The following is a 22,781-nucleotide window of genomic DNA, read 5'->3' as shown; positions in this document are numbered from 1 at the left end:
GTTAGCCACTGGGTTGACGCCGAAATGCTTGTGCTGGAAGTCCTTTGTTCTTATTGATATCTAATATTGATCATAACTAATTGTCGCAATGTGCTATAATTTACCCACAGCTACCGGATTATTACGCACATTCTTCTGACCATTTTGACCCCAAACATGATATTGTCAACTTGTCCCATTCCTGAAGGGCACATATGACTGCTTTCCTGCTCTATAGTACCTTCTTTATATAATTTAAAACATAAGTATGATGTGTTCGGACTATGTCCAAATGTGTGTTATAAATGTAAGTTCGTATGCGTCTTTCTACAATAAGCATCTAAGTCTGCGAAGTATTAATTTAGTCCTTCTCATCCTGTATTAAGGGTCTGTAGATGTTTCAAACAAACATACAGAGTTTCTTACAAGAGGGCACTTCTCAGTGATTGCGCCTTTTACCGTATAATACACTCACCATGCAATTCGATGTACAGCATGCGGTAAAGACGCATGGTGCGCCTCCATATTTCACTTGCGTTTTTACGCCACCACTGAGTAATGACACCCTGTGTGTAGCTTTTGTGTGTAATGTTTCTGACTTCGAGTGTGTGTATATATATATATATATATACACACACACACACACACACACACACACGTATATACACACCTATTAATTATTATAGTAGATATTTTCACGTCCGCATTTTGGCAGCACCACTTCCCATATTATATATAGTTTAACTATAATACCGTATATACTCGAGTATAAGCCGACTTTTTCAGCACTTTTTTTGTGCTGAAAAAGCCACCTCGGCTTATACTCGAATCAGTGACAGGCAGAGGCAGAGCAGTGTGAAGGAGGGACACGGAGCGCACAGCGCGCGGCTCTCCTGTGTCCCTCCTGCATCTCCGGCGGCAGCAGCGGCGGTTCTATTACAGGAAGTACCCGTTCGTGACCTCTGATCACGAACCGGCACTTCCTTTAATAGACCCGCCGCGGCCGCCGAAGATGCAGGAGGGACACAGGAGAGGCGCGTGCTGTGCGCTTCGTGTCCCTCCAGAAGACAGCGCGGGATCGACGGAGGGGTAAGTAACAACACTGTGGGGCATACCTGGCACTTGGGGAGGGAACGTATCTGGCATCATGAGGGGGCGTATCTGGCAGCACTGTGGGGGCATATCTGGCAGCACTGTGGGGGCATATCTGGCAGCACTGTGGGGGCATAACTGGCAGCACTGTGGGGGCATAACTGGCAGCACTGTGGGGGCATATCTGGCAGCACTGTGGGGGCATATCTGGCAGCACTGTGGGGGCATATCTGGCAGCACTGTGGGGGCATATCTGGCAGCACTGTGGGGGCATAACTGGCAGCACTGTGGGGGCATATCTGGCAGCACTGTGGGGGCATATCTGGCAGCACTGTGGGGGCATATCTGGCAGCACTGTGGGGGCATATCTGGCAGCACTGTGGGGGCATATCTGGCAGCACTGTGGGGGCATAACTGGCAGCACTGTGGGGGCATAACTGGCAGCACTGTGGGGGCATATCTGGCAGCACTGTGGGGGCATATCTGGCAGCACTGTGGGGGCATATCTGGCAGCACTGTGGGGGCATATCTGGCACTATGAGGGCATATCTGGCACTGAGGGCTGTGTACGGCTAGAGCTGCATTTCCCACCCTAGGCTTATACTCGAGTCAATAAGTTTTCCCAGGTTTTTGTGGTAGAATTAGGTGCCTCGGCTTATATTCGGGTCGACTTATACTCGAGTATATACGGTACATTGGAAGCTGGTGGTGTGTAGATAGATTAGGATAGTCTTTTTTCCTTTTGTCTAGTGCTGTATTTGGATGTGTCCACTCAGATTAGTGGATATTATAATTTTTAATGAAAGGTGAATAAGATTCCTCGAGACATATGCTTCCGGGAGGTGGAACGCACCACTGGAGACAGATACTGCACCGTTGTAATGCGCGTTGTGCACGTGCACCTTCCAAAGTGGGGCTGCCTATACTTTGCCTGGCGCCGCCTTAGTGCACGTCACGTATGCGCACCTCCACTGTGGGACTGTCAGCAGTGGAACGCATGACGTCAATTCGTTCCACCGACACGGATATAATATCCCTTCTTTTTTTTTTTTTTCTCCGAGGAGCGTCTTCCAGTCCCGTGATTTCCGGTCGGTGAAACGCATATTACAGTGTGTTCCACCAGCGTTAATTAGGTTTAAAAAAGATTAGTTTTGTATTTTAAACATCTACCACTGGGATTTTAAGACTATAGCCATCTTATATTATTGGTCTATTATATTGTTACTCTATAAGAGATCTAGGGTATTTTTTATTTCATTGATCACTTACCCTATTAAATCACCTTAGGAAGTGATAGTTTGTGGGCATCTCTCTCAGTATCACTCTGAACTCTGAGAGGACCACATTGTTCCTATTTTGTACGCATCACTGATGCTATCTTACTTCCATATATGGATACTGTGATTATTATTTTTTTTTATGTATGTATTCATATTGTTTTCCATGCATTTATAAGAATTAATTTGTTGTACTCGGTCATGTTAAAAATTATTGATATATTTTCTATCAATACCCAGTATTTCTATTATAATTATACAATAATGGCAGTTATAATAGTAGCTTGACATACAGTCTAAAAACTCTTAATTTATACAATTATATATCAAAACTGAGCTATATATTGGGAATGAGATTTAAATTGAGGCACTTATATTTAAATTGTTCATTAATTTCTGTAGGTCTGTTAACCGCGGTGCAGTTATTGTATGAAGTCGGTTACTATCCATCTATATAGAGTCAGGGTTAGACTTTACCTAAACCTAAGATCAGTATGTATTTAATTATTTTTATGGTCTTTACGGATTTAATAAACTACGCTATAGAACATAATATTTTCTTTACGGCTTTTATTTAGTAAGCCCTAAACTTTCTCTTTAATATAGGTCACATATCTGACTATATTCTGAATTTTTTGGATTCCATTTAAGTATGGAATTGTGTCAGTAAGTCACCTGATATAGTTATTTGGTACGTATCACTCCTCTTCCCCCCGTACCCGTTCATCCTCTATTCCTCCCCTTACCTCAGAGACCAAATGTAGAGGTTTTATTTTTAATGTATTGTTTTATTTATCAGGTTGTATACCTATTTTTTTATCGATACACACAGTGAAGTTTATGCCCCTTCAGGACCACTTTAAAAAGTTTGGCATTTGAATTTATACCCCTGAGGAAGTCCCGGAAGGGACGAAACGCTTTGGGTTTTGTTCAAGTACTGTATCCATCCTTGCTACATGCTGTTAACGAAGGCTTGTCACAAGCATTAAGTCCATCCTGGACACATGCTGATAAAGAATTGTTTTGCCATCTGAATATCTATCAGCTAACACCTGGAAAATCTTCACTTTTATCCAATGTTGTGACATTTTTATGTAATAAATATTAAAACAGAGTTCTTAATGTTTTTATGTTAATCATATTGATGTGATCAACAGTACTAGCTTGTAGCACCCTCAGATATATATATATATATATATATATATATATATATATAGTCCTTGTTGTAATCCAGCACTCATCTGTGGGTTCAAACTAAGACTTGCAGTGGTGCCTTCCATGGGTATGGCAACCCCACATACGTGCATCAGGCAGCACTCAGCAGGCTTGCTATTGGACTTAAGATAGGTCCTATATTTCCTACATTTTGAGCCTGCGCCCATCATTAGGGTTTTCTACTGCCCAGTGCCTCGTGACATTTTTATCTTAAATATCTCTCTCTCTCTCTGACACTGTGGTCACCGCGGTAGCAGGCCCGTAACAAATGAAATAAAGGACCTATTTTATATTTGTACACTACATATATATATATATATATATATATATTTTTTTTTTTTTAATATATGTATATATAATTTGAAAAAGTATAAACAAAAACGGAGATGACTTATGCAGAGTAATAGATGGCTTACTGAATCAACTAACAAAAAAGTACAGCACAGGTTCCAAAAAACTTATGCAACACAAATGTGAAAAATTGTGTTACAGTAATCGAAAAGTAATACAAAACTGTTTAATGCTGGTGGTATGACCAACACATGGACTGATCCAGTCAGTGGCCAGTAATGCAGAGTAGTAGGCATCAAATGGTGCAAGTGTGTTTTTGTGTCATACATTTGATGGATTTAAATTCCACAACTTATCAGATCATTATTTCCAAATATATATGTTATGGTAAGAACTTACCATTGATAACGGTATTTCTCCTAAGTCCACAGGATAACAATGGGATATGAGGAAGCGACAGCGGATTTGCACCAATCAGACAAAGCTTTTCCGGCTTCCCAGCATGCAACGGGCCTGTCCATATATCCCCGTCTTCCTGCTCAGGCAAATCAGTAGTACTCCAAAGCTCAAGGCAGCAGCATCATAGCTAACCCTAATCATTACTTCTATCGTAAGAGACATAGGGGGTCATTCCGAGTTGATCGTAGCTGTGCTAAATTTAGTACAGCTATGATCAGGTACTCAGAAATGCGGGGGAATGCCCAGCACAGGGCTAATCCACCCCGAATGTCAGTGCCAGCACCCTCCCTTCCGAGCCAAAGTGCAAAAGCATTGCACAGCAGTGATGCTTTTGCATTTCAGGAGTAGATCCCGGCAAGCGCAGCTATTGCAGATGGCCGGGAGAACCTCTTCGCTGCCTGGGTTGCAGCGGCTGCGTGTGACGTCACGCAGCCGCCGCAGCCCGTCCCCCCCAATGTGTTGGCTGGATTGCGCCCCCTAAACGGCATCTTAACGCCACCATCCAGCCCCCACCTCTGCCTATCAATCACGCAGAGGTGATCGCTAAGCAATGACGGCCTTTGGCCGTCTGGCATGCGCCGGCGCATGCGCAGTACTGACCCGATCGCACCGCTGTGATAAACTGCAGCATGCGTTTGGGGCAGAATGACCCCCATGGTCTGTTTTTATTGTCTGATGCAACCCATTCCATTTGGCAAGAATCAGATGCTGAAGAGGCTTCAAGTGGATTTTACATACTCCTCCATGTCGTATGTTGACACCATCAAACCCATCACGCGCATCGCTGCGTGAATGGATACCTTTTGACTGTGTAACAAGTCCTGAATCCTTGACTGAAGCTTGGATATCTTGTTCAGAGATAAACTTACTCTGAACACCTGAATCCAGTACAGTCCCCAAGTGAGTCATCCATTGTGACAGAACCAGAGACTATTTTGCCAAGTTTATGAGCCACCTGTGGTTCTGCAGAGACGTTATTGTCTGTTGCAGATGACATAAGAGAAAAATCCTGCGTCTGTGACAGGATTAAAAAATTGTCAAGGTATAGAAAAATTCTTATCCCCTGCTGGTGGAGATAAGCTGCCATTACCCCCATAATCTTGGTAAATACTCTGGGAGCTGTGGCTAACCCAAAAGATAGGTCCTGGAACTGAAAATGCTCTTGAAGGATAGCAAACCTGAGATAGCACTGATGGACAGTGCTATAGGAGCATGTAGGTAAGCATCCTGTATATCCAGGGATATTATATAATCCCCTGGCTCCATGGACAAAATGATGTGAAACCGAGGTACCCAAATGTATTTGTTCAGTACTTTGAGATTGAGAATGGGCCGAAAAGACCCATTTGGCTTCTGAACTAAAAACAGGTTGGACTAAAAACCGTGTCCTCATTGTGCAGGAGTAACTGGAATGACTACTCCTGAGTGAAGCAATTTCTGAACTACCTCTAACAAAGCCCTGGCCTTCGTCTCTACCAAAGACGGGCTGGTACAAAAAAACCTTCAAGGAGGGTGCTTCTTGAAGGCAAAAGCATAACCTAGAGATACTGCTTCCTGCACCCAGGCATCTGTTGTAGACTGCTGCCAGATCTGTGCAAACTGAAGTTGGTCCCCCACCCTGAGGTCCCCTAGGTGGAGGTCCGCACCATCAGGCTGAAGGTTTATTATCTGTCTTCCCAACCGGTCCTCGGATAGCCCAATGCTTTTTAGTCTTACCAGACTTGTTGTATTGGGCCTGCTTGCCATCACTTTTTTTTTTTTTATATATTTTATTGAAATTTTTAAACAGATATTGGACAATTCAAATTGTTACAATAGGTGACCTACAGTAAGCATAAAGAAAGTCCAGTAATAAAACTAAGGACTAGAAAGTATCGTACATTCATGTCTCACAAAAGTCATGGAAAGAATGTCTTTTCCAGATACCCTTCTGACAGAGTATACTGCACCAGTTATAAGAATATACAAGAAAAGAAGGTTAATTGACAGGTGACAGAATGTCGCAACCAGAATTCTGGACACTCATGGGAACAAAGCTGAACAAAACAAGACTAAATCAATAAAAATCGGGGGGGACGGGGGGGGGGGGGGGGGGGACAACGGACACAAAGGGGAAGTGGGAAAAAGATGGAGAGGGAAAATAACTCATCTTAAGATCGGTGTTCTATCCTGACTGGTTAGTGGTGTCAGACGAAAACTAAGTAGATACCTTGTCAACCTAGGACGAAGGTCCTGTATCCTTAGAGATTCTCCTAAGTAAGTTCCATGAAGTGTTTTCAAATAATTGAAGAATATGATTCTGCGAATGCTCGTCTAAAGTATTAATGAAATATTCCCATTTAAGATAAAATTTTTCAACTCCATGTTCAATATCAGGTATAGTAGTGCGTCTATCGTAATATAATATTTGTAACAATTTGTGTTTGACTTCTGATATGGAGGGAGCAGAGTGATGGGTCCAATGGATAAGAATGATCATTTTTGCAACCGTGATAATTGTGATTAGCAAACAGAGTTTTTCTTTCTTGTTTGGGCCTAAGTCCCAGTTTTTGAAGTTTCCGCATAGACATGCTAGCGGGTCAGGGAGGACGGTGGTAGAGAACATGGAGTTGATCAGGCAGATCAGTTTATTCCAGAATTTTTTTATCCTACCACATTCCCACACGCAATGAATAAATGTGGCATGAGACATGGAGCATTTAATGCAGGCTCCGGTTTCAAGGGACGACATGTATCTCCTTTGCGCAGGGGAGATATATGCCCTATGTATCATTCTAACATGGACCTCCTGTAAATAAGATGATTGCAAAAATTTCAGAGAAGTTTCATATTGCGAGAGTAGGTCTGATACTAGATTGATACCTGGGACGTCTATGGACCATTTCTGTAGAGAGGATTCCCAATGGGATGAAGCTGAAATGGAAGCTAGGGGCTCATACAACATACTAATTTTGTATGGTACAGAGGAGATAAGTTTGAGAAGCGAAGCTAATGTTGACATTGCATTATCTGTGGTTGAAGGTGTGGGAAGGGACTGAATATAGTGACGTGTTTGGAGATACATATAAAAATGATGAGATGGGATAGAATATCTGGATTGGAGATCGGTGAACGATAATAAATTGCCACCAGGGTCGAATACCTTAGCTATCGAGGCCAAGCCCTTTTCCTTCCATTGAAGGAAAGAGATATTAGACAAAGAAGGGGGGAAAGCAGGGTGCCCCCATAGTGACGTGTACGGGGAGTAGCTAGAATTAGTGTGAAATTTCCTATTTACTATAATCCAGGATCGGTGTGTATCCATAAATAAGGGGTTATTTTTAATGATGGTCGGCACATCAGCCAACTTAGAGTGCAACAGGGCATTTGGAGAATAGGGGGAAAATAAGGCAGAATCTAAATGACTATCTGTGTAGGAACTAGTGTCGAGTAACCAGTCACTGATATAGCGAAAAAATATAGCATCTGAATATAAAGTCAGATCAGGGAAGCCGAGGCCTCCATGCTTACGGGGTAGTCGTAGTTTGGAGTAGGCTATTCGAGGACGTTTCCCTTGCCACGGAAAACTAGAGAAGTAAGAATTCAAGAGTTGTATATCTTTCTTGAGAAGTCTAATCGGTAGCATCTGCATTACATAAAAGATTTTTGGGAATAGAACACTTTTAATGGCTGCTAATCTGCCTAGGAGGGAGATGGGAAGAGACATCCAGTTGTCCAGATAGCTTTTAATCTTGGCAATGATAGGGGTAAAGTTAAGTTTATAGAGGTCCGATAAGTTTGCCGAAATCTGTATACCCAGATACTTAACAGAGGACTGAGAAACATGAAAGGACTGAAGAATAGGAAGTGATTGAAAAAACGAGGGAGGGCCATGGATAGGGAGAATCACTGATTTATCAAGGCTGACCTTATAGCCAGAAACAGAACCAAAAGAGGAAATGAGATTTAGGGCGGCTGGAAGAGAGGCACATGGATTGGACAAAAAGAGAACCATGTCATCTGCGTATAATTAAACCTTCAGTTGTTTAGACTGGATAGTAACGCCCTCAATTGACGATGAGTTACGTATTGCAATCACCAGTGGTTCTATGGCTATAGCAAATAATAGGGGGGATAGAGGGCAACCTTGTCGTGTTCCGAGGGGAAATAGAAAAGGAAGATGAAAGAAAGCCATTGCATGAAATTTGTGACTGGGGGGAATGGTATAATGTTCGTAGAATGGATATGAAAATGGGGGGGAAACCAAACAAATGCAGAGTGGAGAAAAGATAGTTCCAATCTACTAAATCAAAAGCTTTTTCGGCATCAAAAGAAATAAGCATCTTTGGGGGAGTTGAATTACTAGAAATCGAGTGATGAATCATTGCCAAGATTTTACGGACATTAACAACTGAATGCCTACCTAATATAAAACCCGTCTGGTCCGGATGTATGATTTGGGGAAGATATAGTTTCAGTCGGTCAGCTAGAATCTTAGTAAACAATTTGTAGTCATAGTTTAGTAAGGAAATTGGTCTGTAAGAGCCTGGGAGGGATAAATCTTTACCCGGCTTAGGGAGTAACTTAATGATTGCTGAATTAAAATAAAGAGGCACAGATTGAGTACTGATTATGTTGTTATAGAACGCCACCAAATTTTCCCCAAATCTAGGTAATAAAATCTTATATAATTCTGCTGTTAGGCCATCCGGATCAGGGGCCTTTAGGGGTTTAGAATATCGAATTGCATTTGTGACTTCTTCAATGGAGATATGGTCTTCTAGTATATGTAAAAATTCCTCAGGAAACTGTGGAAGAGAGGGGAACGTCCAAGAATGAGAAGAGTCATTGGTAAGTAAGTGAGGATTATCGTGATGAGGGTTAGAGTATATCTTTTCATAAAACGATTTCATAACATCAGTGATCTGGTCACTCGAATTTGTTAAGGAGCCATCTTCACGACGGAGGGGGTGAACTAGCATGTGCGACTGTGAGCCTCTTAAAAGATTGGAAAGAAGGCGTCCTGTCTTGTTACCAAATTTATGGAATTTGTAGTTAGTATTGAAAAGTGAGCGTTCACTTTTAAGTTTGAAATATTCATCAAAGTGAACTTTCGCTGTAGTATAAGCTAGTTTATTAGATGGTGAAGGGGCAGTTTTATATGCTTGATAAGACTCAGTCAATTTGGATTGTAAGATCAAATAAGGGGTGGCTAAACGTTTGTTTTCAGCTGCGACATAAGAGATAATAACGCCTCGGAGGAATGCCTTACCCGTTTGCCAAAATAAAGAAGGATTTGAGGACTCGCAATCCAAATTAGTATGTTTAAAGTCCATCCAAGCGGCCTCTATTTTCTGGCGAAATTTTACGGATTGAGACAGATAATTAGGAAATTTCCAGAGTCTAAAAGGACCTTTTTCTATTGTGGTCTGCAGTGTAATCCAGACTAGTGCATGGTCCGATAAACCTATAGGTTCAATGGAAGCATCATGTATTGTAGGAAATAGAGAGGAAGCTAGTAAAATATAATCAATGCGCGAAAGAGTTTGATGTGCCGCCGACAGGCACGTATAGTCCTTGTCGGTCGGATGTAGTGCACGCCAAACATCTATCAAGCAGAGTTGTTTAGAAAGGGCTGGGATTCCCAGTTTTGGGAGGCGGGGGGGGGGGGGGGGGGGAGACTTTTGTGTGGTGGATTTGTCTAGTATGGGAGAGGAGATCAGATTAAAATCCCCTAATAAAATGAGGGGGCTTGAGCTATAAGGTAATAATTTGGCCAGTATGTTGGAAAAGAAGGATTTCTTATAGATATTCGGTGCATAGATCGTACATAAAACATATGGGGACTTATTGAGTAAAATTTCTACAATCCGATAACGACCTTCAGGATCAATCACTGAGGCAGAGATAGAGATGGGTAAGGATTTTTTGACTACTCCACGTGATTTGGAATTGTATGGAGCAGTTGCTAATAATTTCCAACCCAGTATCTGTATCTTCAGTGATTCAGAATGTGTTAAATGTGTCTCCTGAAGGCAGACAATGTATAGTTTCAACTTGGAAATATAAGTAAGAATCTTACGTCTTTTAGCTGGGGAGTTGATCCCTCCCACATTCCAAGAACCTATCCGTATTGACATTTATGTGATGGGGGTGTTAAACAAGGACCAGGAAGGAACATCCCGACTCAACCTGTCAATCAAAAAGAAAGAGGGAAGGGGGGAGTGGGAAAAAACAGGAGGAAGGAGACAAACAGACAGACAGGGGAAAAATGACGAAAAACATATGCAAAACAGAACAAATAATTCCAACATCCTTAAAAGAAGGATAGGTAATATATATGTAAACCAATAAAGTATAATGCACTTGAATAGCCTTATTAAGCATAATATACCATAAATAACTTAATTATGCAGGCCTCAAACATAGTTAAGAGATAACATCAATAGTTGTTAAGTCCAAGGTTTAACATACGAACATGGATAAAGATACCACTGTATTCTTACTAATGATCAGAGAGCCAGAGCTATGAGAAGTAGTGGAGAAGTCTATTCTGAACTTCGTGTAGATTAGTGAGCGGTAGAAGGCGGGTCAGTAATGTCTGCTTGAGATGAAGCATTACCAGCTTCCGCCAAGAAGGCTTCGGCATCAGCGGGGGTATTGAAATCTTTGTACGACGTTCCATCGAATAGTCGAAGTCTGGCCGGATACATCAAAGCAAATTTTCGGTGGTCAGCGACCAGACGGGAGCATATGGGAGAGAAGGCTTTATGTGCTCGAGACAGTTCAACTGAAAAGTCTTGGAAGAGGTATAGTTTTGCTGATTCCCATAAGATAGGGTTCTTGTTGCGGGAGGCCGACCACAATGTCTGTTTATGTAGGTAGTTGAGACAGCGGAAAAGGATTACTCGTGGGCGGTTAGTAGTAGAGGACGACTGGTGACCCACTCTGTGGACTCTTTCTATGACAAGGTCACGGCATTCAGCTTCGACCCCCAAAATAGTCGGCAGGGTAGACCGCACAAAGTGGGCTAATGCTGGCCCCTTAACTGATTCCGGAAGACCCACGAGGCGTATGTTATTTCTTCTCGATCGATTCTCCAGGTCGTCTATCTTATTCCAAAGATAATTGTCCTTCTCCAGTTTGGGAACTACACGGGTAAGTTGTGAAACATCTTGAAACAAGGTGCCGACCCTGTGTTCCGTTTCTTCAACACGATGAGTGAGACGGTTTAATTGTGAGGTGATATCTGATACTGCTTGTGATAATAATGGCCCCATGGTCGCCTTGATTGCCTCCACGACATCATTGTAGGTAACATATGAGTCTGGAGGAGCCACTGATTTTTTGGCAGCTGGAGACATAGCCATGGTGTCTGCGTCAGAAGTTATATTTGCGTCAGCTCTACGTTTCTCCTGGCGTTGTTGAAGAGGCTGCGTGGATGCAGAGGATGTGAGGTATTTTTCCATATAAGCAGTAGCTTGGACCTAAGAGGCTAGTGTCGGAGTTGTAGTAAAGCCAGCTAGTCGATTAAGTTGAGGCCTGCAAAGAAGGCTTTCAGCGCATTATATAAGCGCAGTTACATATCAATACTTGTGGATGATTTTTCCTGTGAATGCATCTCTGGCAGAGCAAATAGTAATCACAATTCGTGTTGTAGCGAAGGACTGCGGTCTGACCAGCAGCACCACAGGTTCCTCCACAATATACTGATGATCGCAGGGACTGCAATTGTGATAATCGGAATTATAGAAATAGAAATCACAGGAAATGTGGGGGAGGAATGGATGATGATAAAGTCCTCAGGTAGCAACAGACCGGGTGCTTAGGGGTACAGCAGATATGTTAATAAGGGTTATGGAAATGTATGAGACTGAGGTGGAAGTCCAGCCAGTGATGTATGTTCATACAATGTTAATGCAAGGATTTTATTTATTTATTTTTCCCTTTTTTTTTTTTTGTGACAACCACCAGCACTGTCAAGGAGAGACACCAGCACCAGGAGGGAGAGTGATAAAGGGTGTGCAATAGAATTAGAAATAGGCAGGCTTGATGTTATGTTGCTGGAGAGAATATGCCTGCTGGATGTAAAATGGCCGCCGCAGCAGCAAAGGCCAGTGTGGTGTATGCACAGCACTGCACTGAAATGCTCTCACCTCCTGTGATGTGGTGCAGGGTGAGTTGCCCCGTTTTGCAGTGTGGTCCGATGGGCCCCTGGAGGGGTGACAGGTGGTGTGAGGCTGCTGGGTGTACAGGCAGCGGCGCCAGCGGTCCCGTGTCCTCGCGATCTCCGGCGTGGAGCTCGGCTGCCGGGCAGGCGCGGAGATCGAGTCCCCGGCTTGAGTGGAGGCGAAGGCCGCAACCTGCAGAGAGCTCTGGAAGCGTCTCCCGGCTCCGCAGCGCTTCGCCGAGCTGACCGGCGGTGGTGTGAGGAAGAGGGGTCAGTGCAGGGAGCACTTTTACAGGGCTGTAATAGGCGTAAGGAGAGTTTTAAAAAGGTGTGTGGAGGGAGCAGTACAGGAATGCTGCTGTCCTCTATCCCGGTCAGACCACGCCCCCATCATCACTTTTTCCTTTCGTTTTTGCTTGAGATTGAAAGGGCTGAAAAGCTGGAACTTTAGGTTTGAAATTGTATGTGGAAGGAAAATTGACCTTCTTGGAGTTTGCTTCTGACTCCAGAATATCTGTCAATTCTTTACCAAAAAGAATATTTCCAGAAAAAGGTAATGCCTTTCAAACCTTCTTAGATTCTGAATCAGCTTTCCACGTATGTATCCAAACTGCTCTGTGAGCAGCTATTGTTAAATCTGATGCCCTGGAGGCAATAGTACCCATATCCAATGCTTCTTCTTCCAGGAACATTGCATCCTCTTGTATGAGCTATATGGGATTTTTCCTTTCTAGAAGCTATAGAAAAATCCCCCTCCAATGCATCAGCCCAGGCAGCCACTGCCTTTGCCATCCAAGCTGAAGCCATGGCTGGCCCAGACAGGGAAAAAAATGATTTTTAGAAAACCATCGACTCTCATATCCGTGACATCATTTAATGATGTTGAAGGTAAAGGTAATGTATATTTTTGCACTAATCGAATGAGATGCGTATCTACTTTAGGAGCCACCTCCCTTTTTACACAATCCCCAGCTGAAAGAGGATAACTGGAATTCCATTTCTTAGGAATTCTAAACTTCTTATTGGGTGTCAGCTGATCTGACCCTGGAAAATCATTCTTAACTGTTTTGAGACGTTTAAATACAGGTGCCTTGGTTTTTAACACAGGCTCTGCTGAATCCTCTAAGGATAGAATGGCTTTCATTGCTTTAATTAACTCAGCTATATCCACTGAGCCGAGACCTTCCTCCTCCTCTTCGTCTGCCGAAGCAGAATTGATCTTTCATCTTCCAATGAAACCTCATCTTAATCATGTGTAGCCTATGAGGGTGAAGATTTACTTACCACCGGCTTATCAGCTTATTTCTTTTGAGAGGCTGCTGCTGGAAGGGATACACCATAGGTGGGGAGCTGCATGTAAGGGTTAATAGTGTAACTAATCCCTGATACACAAGTTGGAGGAATTATCCGTTCAGCTATACAGGATAAAGTCTGTGCAAACATAGCCCAAGGTGGATCCATCTGCAGCTTTATCTGCCTTGTGTTTTTCATTAACCCCTGATGAAAGCTAAAACAATTTGCACACAAACCATCCTGAACCAGATCCTGAGTGGTTAACACAGTTTTGTAAGACAAACATGATATGAATGTTGGTGTTGCTGCGAGTGTACCTTCCTCACCTTTGCCGCTCTTAGACATGATAAATAATCCACACTTCCACAATGTACTACACAATTTGTGACTAATCACTTTAACCTTCTAAAGTGATATACAATCTGACCCTACCCATGCACCAGCATTGAGGATCGGAATAAACGGACAAAAATATAGTAAAAAATCAACAATCACACTAGCAGTCAGTCACATATTATACATTAGTATATTAAGCAATATGAGCACATCATCAACTACACTTTAAGTATGTAGGAGAACATATTACTGCATCATGTATAAACAGATCTAACGTATTCAGACGCAAATGTGAAAGAAACAACAGTAAATGTATACAGACTCATATGCAAGACACTTATCTAACTATTAGTACTCAAAAGGTAGATAGAGACTTTAGTGCTGTATAACCCGTATTCAGTAGAGTGGGATACAAGGAGACTCACTTCGCTTCCAGGACCGATCAATACGTTAGCGAATGCTGAGTGGATTCAGATGCTACTAGTGTACACTGCCGCTCCACGAACCTATAGTGAATGCAGACGTACCAGTCACACAACCGCCTATGCTGCGACTGGGTCCCCTACGTGTACAGCATCTGAGATGGAAGCGGGAAAACAGTTCATGGCGGGAAACTCGGAGGAAACTGGTCATGAACCGGGGTGAGGGGCAACCAGGAGAGGGTCTGACTCCCCACTGCTGACATCAGCCCTAAAGATTGTGGCTTCATACTATTCCTGGAGCCTCTGATCCCTAAGGCCTAGCGCTGGTGCACCCGAGGTAGCAGTTGCATCAGCGACTGGTGGTTTCCTCCCAAAATACTGTAGCAGTGTCCGTATTCCCCTACTAAGCGGAACCAATGCCTTACCTTCTCCACGTGCTCTGGCCACAGCCTGGTAACGTCTGCTGGACCTGCTAGTATATCCGACACAGACACCCGCCGAAACAACACTGTACATGTGGGTAAGCGTCGCGACCCGGCGGAGAGTTGTTGGAGTGACTCTTTCTAAGGTATGTATAAGACGCTGTTTAGAAAGATCACGCAAAAAAATAGTAAGACTACAAAAATAAAATAAGAAAGCTTAAGGCTGCTAAAAACCAGCAGCCCTCTGACCATGGTCAGGCTCCTGTGGCACCAAAAAGAAAAAACTGATTTGCCTGAGCAAGGAGGCAGGGATATATGGACGGGCCCGTTGCATGCTGGGAGGCCGGAAAAGCTTTGACCGATTGGTGCAAATCCACTGTCGCTTCATCATATCCCATTGTTATCCTGTGGATAACCTGAGGACCCTGCAGGAGAAAGGTGCATTAGTCCATAGCACCATCATATTTGCGTGTAAATGCATTTTTCAAGATAATGTCCAAACTTATACATAAATTTATGTAACATATATAGAGTAGAGAACACAGACTATGCAGAAGGGAGTCTAATTTAGCTTCACATTTCGCTCAGGACAGTGAGCATCCAACAGGTGGTTGTTAATTGGGAACATAAACAAAAAACACTGAAGTTGTTAATTGGCCTGTTTACTGTATATACTAAAGCAATGGTTCTCAACCTTTAAGTGCCCGACCAAGGGATGTATTAAGAATTTCTGTAAAAAAATAAATTAACTCACTTGCGCTTGATTAAAGTAATCCACAAAACATGACCTGCTGGTGGTACTTGAAGACTGGTGTTGAGAACTATTGTACTGAAGCCAAAACAGAGGTATTGTACATAGCCTTTTACGACTTGTATTCTACTAAATGTGCAGCTTTCTCAATATAATACATATGTGCTTTCAATAGGGGCAATGATACATCATATTTTATTGATGGAAAGTTTTCTAAAAGAAACACAGATGAAGCTGGTGTAGAGGAAACTCACTAAAAGAAATGGTTTCAACTCAGTTGGCTAAGTCTTATAGTCAAGTTTAAGAAATCTTATCACTTTTTACAGGCCACTCTACCTAGCTTGAATTTCAAAACAAAGGCTAGTTAGAAATAATTAAGCAAACATCTAAACCCAGTAACATCCCTTGTCACTTGCACTGGCACTCAAACTTCTTTGGGACTACCGTCTTCTCTTCCTATAATTGCTTTATGCAAATACTAGTGTAATCAATAGAACACAAATCAAATAAAAACATAACTAATTTGTTTGGCGAAACCAGCACTTTAATAAATGTTTGTCATTAACCTTATTCATTACACGTGTTCAGAACCCTATTTTACTTTTGTAAATCAGTTACACTTCAATATTGCATGATCACTTCAAATACTACTCTGACTGACATTAGAAAGCTACTATATTAGCAATGTTAAAGGGGCCTATGTATTAATATTCGTGGCACTGACACAATTAGTAGGAGTCTGTATACATCCGGCTTTTTCAGTTTTAACTAAATTTCCCCTTCTACGTACTAACTACTGTATAATTCACATGGACAGAGTTAGCGATAACCGCTGTCCCAGTGAGTTAAATCCCTAGCATATTGGAGAAGCTGTGATTTTCAGAGTTTGGTACATAGGAGTCAGACCATAGTCCCCATTGGCGACTGAGGTCTGCAGCTCTAATTAGCCTTTTGCCGATTTCTGTGCAATCTCCTGGCGATACCAATCCGTGGAGGGGGGAGGACACAATGCTCTGTTCCTGGTCTTCCTTGCCAGAGGCAGTTGCAAAGTAGTCCATTATTCAAATAGAGGAGACACGTCAACTGCCACCCCCAAACACCATTAAACATCTCTGGGCATGGCTCCCCTATTTGAATAATGGACTGCTTTGCAACTGGCAAGGAAGTCCAGCCTTATGGTTCAGGAGATTTTGTTAAGAATCAGTGGTATTTGCCTTATAATGTACTTAACCAACCTATTTCCAGTCAGGAGAGGATAGTGTCTCAATTATCAGAGGTAAACCTGTCACTTGAACTAAACATTGCCGAGCCCCTCAGAGAGCTATAGGAGGAAAGCAGAGATAGCTATTTTGGGGGGAAATCAAATGTTTGAAAAGTCAGTTCGGTGTCTGCTTTTTCCCTAACAATTGAAAATCCACCTTTAAATAGATTAAAAGGAAAGCCTGATAGTCAGCAACTGCTTATCTGCTGTGTAAAGGGTACCAAGAGCTCTCCCAGTGAACTTAAGTGTTGTACAAAAATAGTTACCTTTTTACCTCAAAGGAGAAGCCCTAATGAGAGCAACAAGCTAAGCAAGGAGAACTAGGGCCCTTTGGAATAGAGAGTCAGCCTATCCCTGCAAACCTTACATAATTAACATACAGCGGACGTAGCTTGGCCTGTCATCCTAGCATTTACAGCACTGAGCAGGGCAGCATCAGAGGTGGGAAAGGGCAGAGAAGGAGGCGGATTAGTCTCCTCAGTGTCAGCCTTTTGACAGCATCAATCTGAGGGAAGGCTCGTCTGGAAGTGCGGCCTGACAAAGATTGGCAACAGCGGCCGGATCATGTCCTGTTGTAAATCTAATTGCTGATGATCTGTGATAAACAAACCATTTAACGTTATGTATATCCCGTTGTCCAGAAAATAAGACACAGAGACTACAGATTCCCGTACAATAAAATCCGTTTATTGTTTTGGTGTCTTCTCAGGCGGTTTCATGGAGGCGCACTTTGATGCTACCAGTACTCAACATCATCCTACCACAAGTGAGCCTATTCTGAAAGCAGTATTAAACTTGCTAAAATACCAGTGCTTTTTATCTCTTTGCAATTATACTTGAAATTCCATAGCAAAGCATGGGTATTCAGCTAGTATCTATCATAATATATATAATATATATATATATATATATATATATATATATATATACACACATACATACATACATACATACATACAAGAAGGTCCTGCACTCTCACAGTAATAAAGTCAACTGCTGGGGTGCCTATCAGGATCCAGTCACAAAGGAGACCGGGCCCATAGTACAATACAGGAAATCCCACTTTCGTGGGAAAAGATAGCACTCTCCAGACTATATATTCAATAAAGTCAAAAAGTTAATTTAATGAAAAAAGTAGTCTCACAGTTCATATGAAGTATCAAACGATCTCCAATAGTGTCCAACGTTTCGGTCCCTGACGGGGCCTTTTTCAAGGAATAATCACAGTCAGTAGTGGCAGCAGTTCAACTTCTAATCAGCATTGCAGGGAAACTGGAGACAGCCCCGTCAGGGACCGAAACGTTGGACACTATTGGAGATCGTTTGATACTTCATATGAACTGTGAGACTACTTTTTTCATTAAATTAACTTTTTGACTTTATTGAATATATAGTCTGGAGAGTGCTATCTTTTCCCGCGAAAGTGGGATTTCCTGTATATATATATATATATATATATATATATATATACACACACACACACATACATTATGGTAAGAACTTACCGTTGATAACGTGAATTCTCTTATGTCCACAGGTATCCACAGGATAACATTGGGATATGCCGGAGCAACAGCGGAAATGGCACCAAACGGTCACAAGCTTTCTGGCCTCCCAGGATGCATCGGGGATTCTCCATATAATCCCGCCCACTGACTCAGTCAAATCAGTTCTTTCCACAGCAATTTATGCAGGAGCATCAGGTAGAAACATATTCAGGCGATAAGAACACACATGCACACCCTTCCATGCAAGAGGGAAGAGGTTTAGTGATTGTAAAGATCCTCAAATCAGGTGCGTCAGGGTGGGACCCCTGTAGACATAAGAGAAATCACGTTATCAACGGTAAGTTCTTACCATAACGTATATTTCTCTGGCTGGGTCCACAGGTTATCCACAGGATAACATTGAGATTACCAAAGCCAGTTTTAGTAGTGGGGACACTCCTGATTAGACAGGAGAACCTTTCGCCCGAATTCAGCGTCATGAGAGGCAAAAGTTTCCAAGGCATAATGTCTGATGAATGTGTTAATGGAAGACCATGTGGCTGCCTTACAAATCTGTTTTGCTGAAGCACCCTGTTGTGCTGCCCATGAAGGACCTACCTTACGTGTAGAGTGAGCAGAGACATTAGCCGGAGTAGGGAGATTAGCACGAGAATAAGCTTCTGAAATTACCATTCGGAGCCATCTTGCTAGCATCTGTTTACTAGCAGGCCATCCTCTTCTATGAAATCCGTAGAGGATGGAGAGAGAATCTGTCTTTCTGATGGCACTAGTACGATCTATGTAGATTCTTAATGCTTGGACCACGTCCAGCGACGCTTCTCCCACAGAAAGTCCCGATACCTGAAATGCTGGGACTACAATCTCTTCGTTAAGGTGAAACTTTGAAACCACCTTCGGAAGATAACCAGATCTAGTTCTGAGAACTGCCTTATCTGGAAAAAAAACTTAGGAAAGGAGACTTACACGACAGTGCTCCTAAATCTGACACTCTTCTAGCTGACACCATTGCCAGTAGAAAGAGTACTTTAGCCGTTAACCATTTAAGATCTGCTCTCTTAAGTGGTTCAAACGGAGGTCCCTGAAGGAATTTAAGAACTAGATTCAAATCCCAGGGAGCTGCAGGAGGAACAAATGGAGGTTGAATGTGTACAACTCCCTGAAAGTATGCACATTTTGTAAGTCCGCAATCTCTCTGAAACCATACAGTTAATGCCGATACTTGAACTCTCAAGGAAGCTACTTTCAATCCCTTATCCAATCCTGCTTGAAGAAAATCAAAAATCCTGAATACTTTAAAAGATCTTGGATTCAAACTTTTTTCACTACACCAATGAATATAGGCTTGCCATATTCGATGATAAATATGAGCTGAAGAAGGTTCTTGCTCTAAGCATAGTTTGATTTACTTGTTTCGAAAATCCTCTAGCTTCTAGGATAGAGGTTTCAACAGCCACGCCGTCAAAGACAGACGATCCAGATGGCTGTGACAACAAGGACCCTGCATTAGCAGATCTGAATGTTGAGGGAGCAGTATTGGTGCTTCCATGAACATCCTTAGTAGATCTGTATACCAATGCCTTCTTGGCCAAGCTGGAGCTATTCGAATTATGGCTACCTTTGCTTGCTTTATTTTCCTCACTACTCTGGGTAACAGATATTGGAGGGAACAGATATGCCAGATGAAAATTTCCATTTTACTGACAGTGCATCTACAAGGACCGCTCCGTGATACTTTGTTCTTGATCCGTACCTCGGAACTTTGTTGAGTGGTGTGTCGACTGAGAAAATCCGCTTCCCAGTTCAGTACACCTGGAACAAACACTGCTGACAATGCTGGAAGATGGAGCTCTGCCCACCTTAGTATGGGAGTTACTTCCTCCATCAATTTTTTGCTGTGAGTTCCTGCCTGATGATTGAGGTACGCTACTGCTGTTGCATTGTCTGAGCGGATCTGGACTGGTCTTCCTTGCAGACTGTCCTTTGCCTGAACTAGAGCCATATAAACGGCCCTTATTTCCAACAGACTTATTGGCAGGCGACTTTCCCTTATGGTTCATTTTCCCTGGAACCAAAGGCTTTCGAGCACCGCTCCCCAGCCTTGAAGACTGGCATCTGTTGTCAGGACTTGCCATTCTTTTATCCAAAAGGGTCTCCCCTTGTTTAAATGGTCCCTCTGTGGCCACCAAGCTAGAGACCTTTTTACATTTACAGGAAACGTTATCATCTGTTTTTTTTTATCGTCAGATGATTTCCGTTCCATTTGGTCAGAATAAGGTGCTGTAGTTGTCTAGAGAGGAATTCTGCATATTCCACCATGTCGAAGGTTGACACCATCAAACCCAACAGTCGCATTGCTGCATGGACTGACATTGTCTGAGTGTGCAACGCCTCCTGAGTCATGACCTGCACCTTGGCTATCTTTTTCTCTGGTAAGAAAATTCTCTGTAGCCCTGAATCCAATATGGCCCCCAAATGAACCATCCGCTGTGCCGGATTCAGAGACAACTTCTCCCAGTTTATGAGCCACCCGTGTCTTTGTAGACAAACTACTGTCTGTTGAAGATGGCTCAAAAGTAATTCCTGCGAATGTGCTAGGATTAACAGGTCGTCAAGGTATGGAAATATTCTTATCCCCTGCTTGCGGAGATAAGCTGCCATAACCACCATAATTTTGGTAAACACCCTGGGTGCTGTTGCTAGCCCGAAGGGCAAGGCTTGGAACTGAAAATGTTGCTGGAGGATGGCAAATCCGAGGTAACATTGATGAGCCCTTGCTATGGGCACATGTAGGTAAGCTGTATATTCAGAGATACCATGTAACCTCCCGGTTCCATAGCCAACACTATAGAGCGTAACGTCTCCATGTGGAACCTTGGAATACAAATGTATTTGTTTAACATTTTGAGATTGAGAATTGGTCGGAATGACCCATTTGGTTTCTGAATCAAAAATAGATTGGAGTAAAAACCCTGACCCCGTTGTGATGGGGGTACCGGGATAATCACACCTGACTGAAGCAATTTCTGAACTGCTTGTTGCAGGGCATTGGCCTTCGACTCTATACGAGATGGGCTGCTGCAAAAAAAACCTTTGAGGAGGCTGCCTCCTGAATGGGAACCCATAACCGAGAGATACCACCTTCTGCACCCCAGCATCTGTCGTCGACTGTTGCCATATGTGTGCAAAATGAAGGAGTTGGTCCCCAACCCTGGAATCCTCCAGGCAGAGGCCCGTCTTCTCAGAGTGATGGTTTCTGTTTAGGCTTGGAAGCTGGCTTTCTACTAGCCCATTGCTTCCTACCCCTGGCTGCTCTATTGAACTGGGGTTGCTTAGACTCCTCTTTAGCGATTGCTTTGCCATCGAAATGGCCGAAATTATGAACCCCTAGTCTTAGGGTTATAACTAGCCAGAAATCTGACTTTTTTGGATTCAGCTTCCGATTCTAGAATATCTGACAATTGTTTCCAAAACAATATATTACCAATGAAAGGCAAAGCTTCCAGAGCTTTCTTGGATTCTGCATCTGCATTCCAAGTGCATAGCCAAACTGCTCTACGAGCGGCTACTGTCAAGGCTGATGCTTTAGAAGCAATCGTACCCATATCTATTGCTGCTTCTTCCAAATATTGGGCAGCTTGTCTTAAACGGCCTAGATGATACTCCTGCTCCCTATTAGGAGGGGAGAGGCCATTCTCTAGTTCCTCTATCTATTCTCTCATTGCCTTTGCCATCCAGGCTGAAGCCATAGCAGGCCTTACCACTGCTCCTGAGAGAGAAAATATATTTTTCAAGAAGCTATCTACCCTTCTGTCTGTGACATCACTTAGAGAAGTAGATGACAATAGCAAAGCAGATTTATGCACAAGTCGCAGTACATGTGCATCTACTTTAGGAGGAACTTCTCTTTTTGAACAATCCGCAGCTGGAAATGGATAATAAGAATCCCATTTTTTCGGAATCTTATATTTTTTACTGGGCGTCGCCCAGGGTTCTTCCATCATTTCAGTCAGATCCTCTGACGCTGGGAATTCAGTCTTAACTGTTTTTGTTCGTTTAAACACAGGTGCTTTAGATTTTGACACTGTTTTGGCTGATTCTTCCAAAGAGAGAATGGCCTTCATTGCATCAATAAGTTCAGCTACATCCTCTGAGCTGAAACTCTGCAACTGATCATCATACGGGGTATTTGAATATACTGTATCATCATCTGTTGTATCATATTGTGTAGTCTGTAACAAAGACGTATCTACTTTAGTCTTACCTGTACCTTGGTTAATAGCCTGGTTACTTGTAGAACAGGCCTGGCCAACCTGTGGCTCTCCAGAT

Source organism: Pseudophryne corroboree, chromosome 5, assembly GCF_028390025.1.
Source record: "Pseudophryne corroboree isolate aPseCor3 chromosome 5, aPseCor3.hap2, whole genome shotgun sequence".
NCBI classification, from domain to species: Eukaryota; Metazoa; Chordata; class Amphibia; order Anura; family Myobatrachidae; genus Pseudophryne; species Pseudophryne corroboree.
The sequence above is the reverse complement of the archived record's forward strand: the minus strand, read 5'-3'. Positions refer to the sequence as shown.